The 12,849-nt window shown below is 40.5% G+C and overlaps 1 protein-coding gene across 3 annotated transcripts in view; it reads left to right on the forward strand.

Moving 5' to 3' along the window:
• Window positions 1-12,849, forward strand: part of PXDN (peroxidasin) — a 100,741-nt gene that overhangs the window by 11,516 nt on the left and 76,376 nt on the right. The window lies entirely within an intron of this gene.

Raw genomic sequence — 12,849 nt, forward strand, 5'->3', positions numbered from 1 at the left:
CAGGCGGAGGTGGGAATCCTGCTTTTCCCCCACACAATTTTTCCAACCTGAAGAAGAAAAATTGGTTTTTATATGCCAACTTTCTCTACCACTTAAGAAATAATCAATCCGGCTTACAATCACCTTTCCTTCCTCTCCCCACAACAGACACCCTGTGAGGTAGCTGGGGCTGAGAGAACTCTTAAGAGAGCTGTGACTAGCCCAAGGTCACCCAGCTGGCTTCATGTGTAGAAGTGGGGAAACCAACCCGGTTCACCAGATTAGCATCTGCTGCTCATGAGGAGTGGAGAATCGAGCCCGGTTCTCCAGATTAGAGTCCACTGCTCTTAACCACTACACTACGCTGGCTGTCTAGCCTGGTTCTGGATCATGGTGCCATGGGTGGGTACAAATAAATAGTGCTGTCTAGCCTGGTTCTGGATCAGAAACATTGGCATGGGATAGGCAGGATCCCTTACACACACACACACACACACACACACACACACACTCTCTCTCTCTCTCTCTCTCTCTCTCTCTCTCTCTCTCTCTCTCTCTCTCTCTCTCTCTCTCTCTCCCTCCCTCCCTCCCTCCCTCCCTCCCTCCCTCCCTCCCTCCCTCTCCAGTGGTCCTGACCAGAATCTCCTCTCCCCAGTGCAGTTTAAAGGAGTTCTGGGATGGGAACTTGCTCTTTAAAATGGCAGGTCTGAGGGATGAAGTTGAGATGCCTTGTGTAGTTTGGTCCTGAGAGTGATTGGCTGAAAGTCAGCCACTGAGCTTCCATGGCTGATAGGGGATTTGAACCTTGCCTTGGTCTTCCCACATCCTAGTCCAGTATTATGTAATTGCTATACCATGCTGGTTTATAAAATACTGATAAATCTAGAATACGAGCTTTCAAGCAATAGCTTTTGGTTGCCTTTGAATAAAAAGGAAAAATATGTCTGCATTTTTAAATAGCTATTTAAAAACGAATATATTTCCTCTTTTGTGTGCTGGGTTTTGTGGTACATTTTAATCTGTTCAGCAGGGAGAAAGTCTTTTAATCCCTTAAAAATGCATCTTCCTTTAAGTGGTGAGGCCACAGCTCCATCTGTAATTCGTGTTGTTCAGGCACCAAGCCTCATTCCATGAATAATATCACTTTTATTCTATCCGTCACATAGACAAAATGAATCAAGACACACACACAAGTTGTCCCTCCCAGGCTATGACTTGCACAGCTTGTATTCAGCTACTGCACTTGGGCTGTGCTCCAGAAGCTCTTGAAATCCTCATTCCTTTCCTCAGTATCCAGAAGCTGTCATTTCTCTCTCTTTTTTCAAAAATCCGAACAATACGAAAGATTGTGCAAGGTTACACAGCTGCACCGTCCTGCTCTATCAAAGGCTGTTCCGTTGCACAAGAATGGCAAGAGATTACTCTTTGCATTTTATAATGTAGAGGTTTTTTGTTTTGGATTCAGAAGACTTGAGTATTATCATAGTTGTAATTGTTAATCAGAAGAATGCGCTCAGACCCCATGAATTTAATGGCCTTAAGGCTGTTAACAAATATGTATGAGAGTAGCAAAGCAAAGAAGTCCTGGAAATGACTGACACAGCTGTGGAATTTGCAGCAGTCAACTTTTCCATCTGGCTCTTTTCTGGGGCTAAACATTGTAGATGGATTGGGAGTGGGGATTTTTAATATATATAATATGTGTATGTATACGTATGTATGTGTGTATATATATATGTGTGTGTGTGTGTGTGTGTGTATACACACAGAGTACACATATTGATTGCTCAGTTAAACAGTGATTCAGTATTTTCAGTGTTATTAAAATTCATGTTTCTTGTTCCTGAAGAGGATTCCTAGACATAATAGTTATTATCATGTTTTCTATTATGTGGATGGGGTCTGGTTAAAAAAAAAAAACAACCCTGACATAATACTGCATTATATAATTAAATTTTAAACTATGTCTTGTCCATTTGTTGAATTTTAAGATTTAAGAAATTTAGAAGCATATAGTTAAACGGCAGAAGCATCTTAATTTTAAAACTGGCAATTCCATTTAAATTGTGAACGCTTGCTAGAACAGAGAAAGTGACTGAATAGCACTTAAACATGCCCAGATGATACAGGTGGGAATGTGGGGGCAACAGAGAGGGGTAGATTGTAGGCTATTGTTTCAGTGGCATAAGGGATTATACCACCAATGTGGTTTCTGTGGCATGGAAAAGATTCTGTGGATTGGGTAAGTTGAGGTTTTTTTTAAAAAAAAATCCTCTCCACTTTAGTGGAGAGTGTGTAAACAGCATCCTTTTGTGATTTTGCTGCTCAGGGGTCTGTTTTAATCTGAGGCCAGGACATATTTTCGGACAAAAGGAAATAGATCTGTGATCGTTGTCGAGATTTTTTTTTTTAAAACACTCCTACGCAGGAACTAGCTGTTCCTTTCTGTTCTGCACAGGGATGTTCATTGGGGCCAAAACGCTAGACTTCACAAGTACATGGTTGGGATTTGAACTGGCTGTGGCTGTCCAGGAAAGAAGACTTGGGGCTTTGGTCAACAGCTCAGTGAAAATAGCCAGTTTATGAGCACTAGCAATGAAGAGGGAGAACTCCATCCTCAGTTTTATTGAAAAAGGGATTGAAACTAAAGGATTGCTATCATAATGCTTTCGTTAATTTGTAATGTCTCTGCAATTGGAAAATTATGTACAATACTGATCATTCCTTTCTTTTATAAAAAGATGTCAAACTGGAAAATGCAAAAATTAAAATCATTACCTTTGCTATGTGGAAATATTAAAATATCTGACATTTTATAGTTAGGGGGAAAAGTTGATTGGAAGGGGATAGATGTATATAATAGAATTTTCTTCAGGTGAACTGATCTCTATCGGCTGGAGATCAGTTGTAACAGCAGGAAATCTCCAGCTAGTTCCTGGAGGTTTAGTCAAAACAATTATACACTTGAGCTGCCAATGTGGTATTGGTAAAGAATATTGCAGCTACTATGGCTAAACTATCTCCTGAAAATGCCCTAAATCACAGCTTTGATTGGTTTAATAACCAACCAAAGCTGTGATTTAGGACATTTTTAGGAGATAGAAGTTTAGCCATAGTGGCTGCAATATTCTTTACCAGTACCTGGAGGTTGGCAACCCTATTCGTATTATATGCCCCCTCCAACTTACCTATGATCAGACAGGGCAGGATATTTTCACCATCATCTGGCTAAGAAGTCCTAAAGCACATCTACCTCACTGTTGGCAAACATTAAGAAGCCTGCCAAATCTGGCCCACTAGTTCAGCATCCTGCTTCCGACAATGGTGAGTCCGACATTTCCTTGAAGCCTGCAGGCAGAGCATGACAATAAGCCCTTGTTACAATATGCATTACCTAAAGCTCCAGCCCTGGTCATGGCACCCACACCAGAGACTCCCTGAGCTGTTTGAAACGTTGCATTGCCTGACCCTCCAGCCCTGGTTGTGGCAACCACATCAGAAACTCTATGTACTGTCTAAAGCACCATCAGCCCGTTGCCCTGGGCTAGTGCTCCATTGCAACAACAGGCTGTTCCTGGACAAAGAGACCGGATCGCCTCTGCAGAACCTGCAAAAGAGAAGCCATGATTCCTGATTGTCTCTTGATCCTGTAGAAGCCATTATTGCAAGGCGAAAGCATCACGTCGCCTCCTCCTGATGCTCATTCCCCTCCCTCCTGTATCCTGTTGTATCCTGTGGGAAAACATCCTCAGCTAGCTACATTAAAGGATTCCCCTGCCGCCTCCCTGGAATGTGAAGATTTACAACCTCCGGAGATTCTGTCAAACGTGAGAAGATCCGAATCCGACCATCCCCAGGATGTGTGTAAATCATTGATGCTAGCTTAGATTGCAAATTGTCACTTTACCCAAGTCTTTGATCCCTTTTTTGTTTTAGGAAGGAGCCATCTGGAGAATCTCACTCCCCCGCCCCAGAGAAGGGTATATTTTGCCCTACCCAACAAGGCTCAGGGCAGATCTTTCCCTTCACTCTGCCCTGTCTCCACGAAACTCCCCCCTCCCTTTCGGTGACTTGACTAGGCTCAAGTCTCTGATACACCCCTCCCTCCCCCGCCCCGCTGTATTCTGTCTCCGTACTTCTATGCCACGGATTTTGGAACATCTCCACTTCTAGAGATTGGTAAAGTATCCCCTAATTAATAACTCCCTCAACGTCTCTAGCTTACCTCCTTTGTTTTCATTCCTAGTTTCTTGTATGTATGTATTTACAACATTGAATGAATGAATATACATAAACACCTTTTTAATCTGGAAATCTTTGCTCTGTCTTTATTTGGGAGTCACGGGAAACAACCCTTGTAGACAAAGGGCGATTTCGCTATATAAATACATAGTTACCGATTGCTCAAGCTAATTCCCCATCCAAGGAGCAATTTTGATAACACCCTCCATCACAAAATGGCTGCTTTGGCAATTGGACTCTATGGCATTGAAGTCCCTCCCCTCCCCATGCCCCACTCTCCTCAGGCTCCGCCCCAAAAACCTCCCGCTGGTGGCGAAGAGGGACCTGGCAACCCTAATATAAAGGGGTGTGCTGAGTGATATTCCTCACCATTTGGGTTGGATCCAGTTGATGAGTAAGGAAGGAGTTGGTATAACAGGTATTTCCCTACCTTCACCTGCCTAAGCAGTTTGCGGTTTGATCCGAAGCTCCTCGTGGAGGATTGGGTGGGCCATGTAAGCAACATCTCTTTCACCCTCTGATGGCAGCACCTCCCTGAATGGGTCATAGTTGTAGGCATGTCAATGACATCTTTTTTTATTCAGTTTTTTAAACTTCCCTTGATTGTCTTGGTATAATCAACAGTGAAGGGAAGCATACTTTTAGTAAGGTATTTGGCACTCTTAATAGCAGCCATGTGAATAAGTTCACGAAACCCACTCCCCTACAAAATGCTTTATTTGCCAACATAGTCCTTTTTGAAAAACACATAGCTTCAAAGGGGGGGGGGAGAGAACCTATACTCTTTAAAGCTTACAAAAACTTCCCTTGCTGGTCTCAGGGAAGCCTTTTTTACTAGCCACAGACAAAGACTATTTAAAAGCCTACTTGAAATTTTAAAAAAGGTCTGTGGTAAAATAGAAGCTTAAGGGGAGAGTTATCAAAAGCATGTCCCATATGGGCTGCCTATAACAATTTCAGCACTTGAATTCAATGGGATTAGCTTCTCTGGCAGCACAGTGTAATAAAAGTGGGCAGGCCACCATGGTGATGTTTCATTTCTATAATGTGATCTGATTGCCCAACTGTCCCTGGGTGGAGCTACAACAAACCAAACAGTGATAGCTTCAGTTTTTACTAAACCTTCTCCCTGTCTGCCCAGTGAACCTCTGATCTTTCCTGAATATATTGCAAGAAGGGGAAGGAGTTGAGGATGAAGAGGCATTGAAAATCTTTGCCGTTGCCTATTGAAACTCCTGCCAAAAGTACAAAAAGTGAAACCTCCCAATGTGAGTTTGAAGAGCTGGGGAAGAGGCCAAAGATGCATAGTTACAGGCAGAGGAGGACTGAGAATGGGCTCCAAAGGCAGTTCTGGCAAACGTCTGCAGTGTTTTACAGGCGTTTGAAATATTGGCAGGCATTATTCTCCAATACACCACCAAACTCATGCTGTTTTATGTGTAGTCTACATTTATTTGTTTGCACCTGTGTCCTGTTTTCATAACAAGAAAGGAAACCCTAAAGAATTATCTGGTAACATGAATGACAAATTCTTTCCCTCTCCTAGTTTTCTTGTTTTTTGTTTTGTTTTTTTGGTCTGGAATTGACTGTTCTTTTTCACCATTTGTTATCTGCATAGTGTTGAAGTTGTGTCTGAGCAAGACTGCTATTGTTAAATTAACCAGATCCTTCACAGTACTGAAAAACGTGAACTGCACAAAATCGAAACTGGATAGTATATTATTTGCTAAGGCAGTGAGATAAGTGAAACAAGATGGAAGCAAAGATGTACTTCTTCAATGTTCCAAATAAGAGAAGATGCAAGGAAAGTACTGTTTGATATCTTGTAGCCTGTACAGGCATAATGCACCACAATTGCCTAACCTTTGTTAGTTGACTAGAAGCACACCATCAGCTCACACGCTCTTTCCCTTACTCCTAACTAACCATTCTTCTCAGGCATGTGTGTGATCTTTGTTTAAATGTTACTTATCCACTGATGTTGGTGCTAACCATAGTACCCTTTTCTAAGAATTATTGCAAACCATGGTTTGGAGCTGATAGATTTATGCATGTAGTTTGAAGGGGTAGAGAAATTATGGAAGGGGTAGAGAAAGTGGACAGGGATAACTGTTTCTCCCTCTTCAGTAATACTAGATTTTGGGGTCACCTGAGACATTGGTGAGCAATAGGTTTAGGAAAAACAAAAGGGAAGTAATGAGCAGTGATGCAGGTTTTCATGGAATATATTCAGGAATATTTTGTGATTCAAATTTAAATTAATCTAATTTTTGCTGATGTTATTTAAATAATGTTAGCAAAAGGCAAATAGACTATGTACCAGCACTTGGGTTTGTCTATGCTTCATATCCCACATTTAGCCTTCCTAATATGATTGACTGTAGCACAACACTACCTGACCACTATAGAAAAACGATTTATGAACATGTGGGGGAAAATTTGCCCTGCATCATTCTTGGTGTTTAATTAAATGGTGGAATTTGTTGCCATTGTTTATAGTGATGGTCAATAGCATTGATGACTTTGAAAGGAGTTAGGCTTGTTTTTAGAGGATAAGTTCATCAGTGGTTACTAATCAAGACTAAAGTCCAGAGGAAATACATTTCTGTCCAGAGGAAGTACATTTGTGAATACCTGTGCTAGGAGGAAACATCAGGGGAAGGCTTCCGTCCCCGGTTTGTTCACCTTCCAGGGTAACTAGTTGGCTACTGTGAAAAACAGAATGGTGGATAAGATAGACCACTGGTTTGATCCAGCAGGACTTTCTTATGTTTAGTACATAGTAATGCGGCAAGATATTTTGCTCCAATAATGGAAGGAGGGATAAATTTGCACATCTGTTGGGAGGGGGAGATTGAGGGTAAAATAGTAAAAAAAAAAATTCTTCTGATCTCCTAAGCATGTCAAGAAGATTGGCTGGCATTATGTCTGCACTGGGCCATGTAGCCATGTAAGAGGCTGAATAAAAATAGCTATTTTTAGTCATTGTTGATTTATAAGCATTTGGGGGGAAAATCAAAACTAACCTGTGAGGAACATAGACTAATTGCTAAAATGGAATGATGGAAGGTATAGTGCATTCTCTGAAGATGGTGATCTATGCAGCTGTTTAAAGTTGGATAAATTGATCTGGATACTCCATTAAGATGTCCTTCCAGAGATTTGTTTAGAGATGGATGCTGTCTGAGAGATCGCCAGGCCCCACCTGGAGGTTGGAAACCCTAACTATAAGCCTGTAATGTTAGGAAAGGAAGAAAACCTAACCATATCATGGCTGGCAGGGGTCTCTGCTGATGGCTAAACTGTATTTTCTGGTCAGCTGTCTGTCTCCTGATAAATATTGAAAGGATAAAAGAAAACTGTAAATGGGGTAGGGACAGAATAAATTACTGGACCAGTGCAAACAGAAAACACAATAGGGGATTTGTGGTTTCAGTTCTTATGTTGGTTTATGAATTCTGCCCAGTAAGCATGGTTAAAGCATGGTTTGAATTGGACAAAGTAAACCCTTGATTCAAACCAGAGTAGGAAGCTTTTCAAAGTCTGCTAGGAAGCCTTTTATAGTTAGTTTTGAGAGAAAAGAAAGAGGATAAATTAATTCATCTCATAGTATTTATCCTATGTTTTTATAAACTGAGACTTTTATTGCTCTTTGTAGTACTTAGGAGTTTTATAACTGGTATATTCCAGAAACACAATGATCTGAAAGAATTATAAAAAGCAGGAATGTAGTTAGTGGGAGGATAGTGTGTGTGATAAAATGATGATCACAGTTATGTTAGAAGTAAACCAGACTTAAGAGCCCATTCCTGAAGTGGGGGGGCGAAGCTCCTTAGGAGCCGGTGTGACCCCTCGCCGGCGTAGGTGCCACTTTATCATAGAATATCCCAGCATGGGGCAAACATGCTGGCAACTGGGCGCCGCTGGTCCCTGCCACCAGTGCAGCCATGCCGGCAGTGCTTTCCTAGAAGGGAAAGCCCGCACTGGGGTGGGGGTGGGGTGTTCGCGGGGCATTCCTGGGGGAGGAGCTGCCATTCGGCAGCTTCCTTACCCCTTTCGCTCCAGGAAAGCAGTTCTGCACCACCTTTTTGGGTGGCACAGCCCCATTGGAGGCAATGGGAAAATCAGTGGGCTGGGGGTGGTGGAGGCGGGTATGTTCTGTGCTACTGATGAAAATTCCTTAGAGGAAAAATTAGTTTGGCTCTAACTGTATGATTTCATGTGAGCCAAATAGAATATGTGGAATTAATATCTTTAGTAGTTGGAAATAAACCATGATTGATTCAGTTCATTTACATATCTGGTTGAATTGCCTGAGATTAGCATGGTACTGGACGTAGATGTAAAAGGAATATATATATATATATATATATATATATATATATATATATATATATATATATATATATATATATATATATATATATAATATATATATGAAATTTATTATATTTATAATATATATTATAAATGTTTTGAAGAAGAACTAGCTCTACAGCTACAAAAATTGTTAAATGACATCCCACCAAAAAAAAAAGACAATTATGTTTTTTCTACTACATTTTAACCAAAAGAATACATACCAACTCGGTTTTTAAATCAATGGGCGACAGACTATTCAACAGCAACAATGCAACAGCAAGAGTAAAATCATCAGCAGGGTAGGGATGAGGTGCCCTGACCTGGATGACCCAGACTAGCCTGATATCATCAGATCTTGGAAGTTATGCAGGGTCAGCCCTGGTTAGTACTTGGATGGGAGACCACCAAGGAAGTCTAAGGTTTTGGCAACACTTCCACAGTTTCTAGATTCTTCAGTAGTGTATTAGAAATCCAACACATATCAATTCGTGAATAAGAATTATGTCTCTGTGAATAAAATGTATATCCTTTCTTTGAATTATTTTTTGATCTCCATGCATCTTGAATTTGCAGAAAGTCCATGTTTTGTTTTACTAATTTTGGCAATTGGCCTCCCTTGTGATTCTTTGATCTGTCATTCTTCGGGTTTAATAATGCATTCATATCTCCGACCATAATTATTTCCCCTTCTTGTTCTTCTAAAATAATTTGAAATATTTTTTCAAAAATGTTTTGTCTTCCATTGCTGGGTGCATAGATACACATCAGCATCAAAATTTTACCTTCCGGCAATTGCAGCTTGACTAGAAGGTATCTTCCGTCTGGGTCTTTGATCTCATTTATTATTTGAAGACAGGGATTCCTTACATAAATAAGAACGCCTTTCTTTTTCTCCTTAGCTGAAGCAACAACTGCATGTCCTAATTTTTTGTTTTTTAATAGATGTTCATAAGTTTGTTTGATATGTGTTTCCTGTATACAAATTATATCCGCTCTTTGTTTAATCAATTGATAAAATATTTTGTTTCTTTTTATAGGGGAATTAAGTCCATTTACATTCAGAGAGATTGATTGTAGTTTTCCATCTCAACTTTTAATACGCTGACGCTGATGCCTCACTTGATTTAGATGATTCTCCTCTTTCTGGATCTTTTCTTTGGCGGTCTGGTGTGTCTTTCTTTGTAGGGCTTGATGATCGAGAGTCTTTCTTTTCACCTTCTGCTTGTAAATCTTTCAGTAAGCTATCTGCTTGTTGTTGATTTTTAACTGTTTTTCTTCCTGTCGGGAGAAAAATTTCCAGTCCTGCAGGGATGGTCCAGTGATATCTGATTCCTTTATTCAGTAAAACTTGTATAAGCTGGTTGAACTGGTTGAAAAAACATAATTGTCTGACAACAGTGTCTCCCATCCAGACACTGAACAGACACTTGGTCTGGTTTGTTTCAGGAATACGGTTGTATCATATTCTTGTAAACTGTAGTCTGAGAACCATGTTCCAACAGCAGGTGCAGTGTATCAAAATGGCAGCCTTGAACTGGATTGTGCTTTAGTGGTCTTGCATGTGCATGTACACTTGGGTCAAGATGATTCAGATTTTTGTCGGGTAGTAAGGTGAATCCCAAAGAACTCCTAACTTACTACTGATAAAACTTTAACAGTGCATTGACAAAGCCAAAAAATGCAAAAAAATAGGGACCATGCTTTATATGGGACAGGTACATTGTAAACAGAAATAACTGGGGCATATATCAGGTAGAAAAAGCCATGGATTGTTCTCATTCCAGGAGAGGGAGAGCACAAACGACTTAAATAATAGAATCCAGTACCACTGTGGCAGTGCAAGCCCCACAGAAGTAATGTCAAACTGGAGAATCACAGCAGAACAAATCCCAATGCGGGGGCGGGGAGAGGATGACAGAAAACAACTCTGGCAAATAAAAAAAGTCGTGAAACTGACACACAGACTTGTAATAGATGGAAGCAATAGTGGGCAACCATTATTCATTCAGCAGCCACGTGATATGCTGGCCAGTCTAGTCTAGCTCTACTATGCTGTCTTAACATAACCAACACTCCAGCTTCCTCTGTAGGGCATGCTGGGAGAGATCTCAGCACACCCTTTTTGCATACTTACATTGGCATCTCTCTATCTCCAGTCACCACCTGGGGATTGGCAACCCTGTTTCAAACACCATCTCTGTACCAACTTTGCTCTTTCAGGGATATCTCCATCTAGTCTGAAGATTGCACAAAGAGAGGTCTAATGCCTGTGGAAGGGTGGAGAAAGAAGATGAGCATATGTAGAAGCAGGGAGAAATTTGACAAGCAATAAAAAGGGAAGGAAGACAGCAGTCTCTTGCCTAGTTTGTTGTCCTTGTGAAACTTATAAAAGGAGCTGTACAAAACATGAAAGATGCTTGTATTATTAAATAAAAGAAAATCTAACTGCTGGATTTCAGGGCAGGCACAGTTTAAGGATGAACACAATTCTTATCCCCCTCTCCCCACAGAATTTTTTTTAAAGTGCAAGGCTTATGTTTGCCAAATGTGCAATCACCACTGGATGGTATACTGCAAACTAGTGTTTTAAAGTTCTGACTGAAGCACTGTTTAGATACAGTGGATTAGAAAGTGATCAAAGAGAGCTCATTTGGAAATTTCTCAGTAACCTTTCCTTATTTACAGTTCTGAACAGAATATATTTAATTTGTGTGTGTGTGTGTGTGCTAAAAAGAGAGCTTTTTTGGTGTGTGTTTTGAATGGAGAACCCTGATACTCTGTTTCCAAAATACACCATGAAACTGTAAAACAATCAAGTTGTTTTAAAATCTGCAATGTCCGTGAGTAAAGCGAATAACGGATTTGTGAAGAATCGCTTTTGTATTGACCCCCCCCCCCAGGAAGAGGACAAAGTCAGAAACAAAGGGAAGAAAATATATATCATACCTAAATCTTGGCATATGCATAGGGTTGCCAGCTCCTGGTTGGGAAATACCTGGAGATTGGTGTGGGGGGGATGGAACCTGAGGAGGCAGGGTTTGGGGAGGGGAGGGACTTCAGTAGGGTATAATGCCACACAGCCCACCTTTCAAAGCGTCTTATTTTCTCCAGGTGAACTGATTGCTCTCGCCTGGAGATCAGTTGTAATAGTGGGAGATCTCTAGCCACCACCTGCAGGTTGGCAAACCTATATATGCATAAAGATAAATTTGCCCTCCAGGCAGTTTTTTTAATGGAAGAACAAAGAGTGTCCAAAGAAAACATAAGCTCCTTGATTTACTTAGTTCCAAGATTTTGGAGATATTATATGGAAAATATGTTGGTGCTTTCCAGCTGTCTGTTCCAAAAACTACATGTTTTTCTACATTTTGTGTTTAAATTCCTGGTTGTGCCTAAACTAAGTAGATTAATAATTATGATTTTTCCCTGTTGTTTCGAATGTATATTTTGTCTGTGATCTTTGCATGATTATCCCGCCTACTAAAATGTGATTACTTAAGTTATCCATTTGTGAAATCAGCTTCTTCTAAAGTTATCCATTTGTGAAATCAGCTTCTTCTAAAGCATCCCACACACTATGTTCTGAACAGACATTTTAGCTCGATGTATGTTCAGACTTTCTCAGCTTTCAAGTTTGCCACATGACTGGTGGAAGAACTGAGTATCTGTTAACTGTTCACAGGTAGGGTTGTGAATTCCATGTTAGCAAATTCCTGGGAAGGGAGCTCAACAGGGATGTTATGCTGTAGAACCCACCCTTTAAAGAAGCCATTTTCTCCATGGTGAACTAATCTCTGTAGTCTAGAGATCAGTGGTAATTCGGGGTTTTTTGGCACCTCTGTTCACAAGGCACATTTCCACATGGATATCACTGTAAGCTGTTGGGAGTGGTAGAGGGAATCTTGCATTGGGAGAAGTGTGGCCAGGTGAATAAACTTGAAGGGCATTACTTATTTTGCTAATAATTGAAATTTGGTATACAAAGCAGTGACAATATGATCCTAAGTTACACTCTTCTAAATCTACGGGCTTAGAAGGGGTGTGGCTGTTTAGGAATGCACTGTGATTATTTTTTGTTCGATCACTTTGTTATGCCCTAAGATTCTGTACTATAACAATATGTAGTATGAATGGGTGTATAGAAGGTAGTCCTTTTAGAGAAATTATTTGACAAGCACAGAAGCTGACTTTGCAGTGTAGAACCTGAGTATATTTGAGTATATTAACACAGTGACTTCATTCACCATTAGGGGTCCTAAATCTTTG

This window comes from Euleptes europaea, chromosome 10, assembly GCF_029931775.1.
Source record: "Euleptes europaea isolate rEulEur1 chromosome 10, rEulEur1.hap1, whole genome shotgun sequence".
NCBI lineage: Eukaryota > Metazoa > Chordata > Lepidosauria > Squamata > Sphaerodactylidae > Euleptes > Euleptes europaea.